Genomic DNA, 1,249 nt, shown 5'->3' with positions numbered 1-1,249 from the left:
GCCAGAAGAATGAAGACAAATCTGTCTTGGAAGTATATCCAGAAAGCTCCTTAGACATGGTGAGACTGTCACGTACTTTATCATAAGGGACAAGCAATCCTTGGAGGACATCATGCTAGGTAATGGGCCAATGAAAAAGGAAAACCCTCAAAGAGATGGATTGACACAGTGGCTCTATCAACTCTGAGTATGGTGCAGGACTAGACTGTTTTATTGTTGTCCTTGTGCACTTATTGGTGGAGTTGAAAAGCTTTGTTATCTTGCTCTACCTTGGCAGTTGTGATGGTGGCCCCTCACGGTGGTGGACGTTGGGCTGAGAGCCTGGGAGAAACTTACTTTGCAGGCATGGCTAAGAGGCCGCCCTAGCTGAAAAACCAAATCCTAAGTATTTCGTGATCCTGAATTATAAGGTCTATTATTGAATAATGCTCATATATTGTCTGGGAGTTCTGGCCATTCCAGCAAATTATCCAGCAGAGAAGTATGCAAGGGATGGCTGGTGTTAGAATTATTAAGTAAAAATTGGAGGAGGCATGTCTAATCTCTGACTCTAGGGAGGTCAGCCTTGAGCTGTTGATCTTGATTCTCTTTCCTAGTTGTTAGTAGTCAGACACCTCTACAACAGGACAAGACAAAGAACACTGCCCCACCAAAAAATGCAGGGACACTCAACAAACACATAAGATTTGAGCTGGGGGTAAAAGGGAGTAGGGATGGGTAGGGGAAGATTGTGGTAAGAAAGGTTTGCATTCCAGGCCTAAGTAAAGCCAGGCTAAGCACTTCATACTTTAATCTACAAAAACCAGGAGCCACTACAAGGAAGCTTCAAAAGGTTCATGGAAAAGTAGAATTGGAAGGTACTGAAATTTCCCCACAGAAAAGAGGGAAATTATGACAACTATGGCTAACATTCCAATTCATAGCAACCCCATGCGTGTTACAGTAGAACTATACTCCGTAATTTGTAGTGATTAGTTTTTTGGTAAGTAGATCACCAAACCTAACTTCCTAATAAGTATGTCAATCATTTTTTACCACCCAAGCAGTCTGTGGTTACCTTACCATTGTTGTTGTTGCATATGCCATGGAGTCGGTTCTGACTCATAACGACCCTATACAGGGTTTCCAAGGCTGTAAATCTTTACGGGAGCAGAAAGCCTCATCTTTCTCCAGTGGAACAGCTGGTAGTTTCAAACTGCTGACCCTGAGGTTCACAGTCCAATTCGTAACCACTACACTACCAGAGCTC

This window comes from Chrysochloris asiatica, unplaced genomic scaffold (genome assembly GCF_000296735.1).
Source record: "Chrysochloris asiatica unplaced genomic scaffold, ChrAsi1.0 scaffold00058, whole genome shotgun sequence".
In the NCBI taxonomy this organism is placed as follows: domain Eukaryota; kingdom Metazoa; phylum Chordata; class Mammalia; order Afrosoricida; family Chrysochloridae; genus Chrysochloris; species Chrysochloris asiatica.
The sequence above is the reverse complement of the archived record's forward strand: the minus strand, read 5'-3'. Positions refer to the sequence as shown.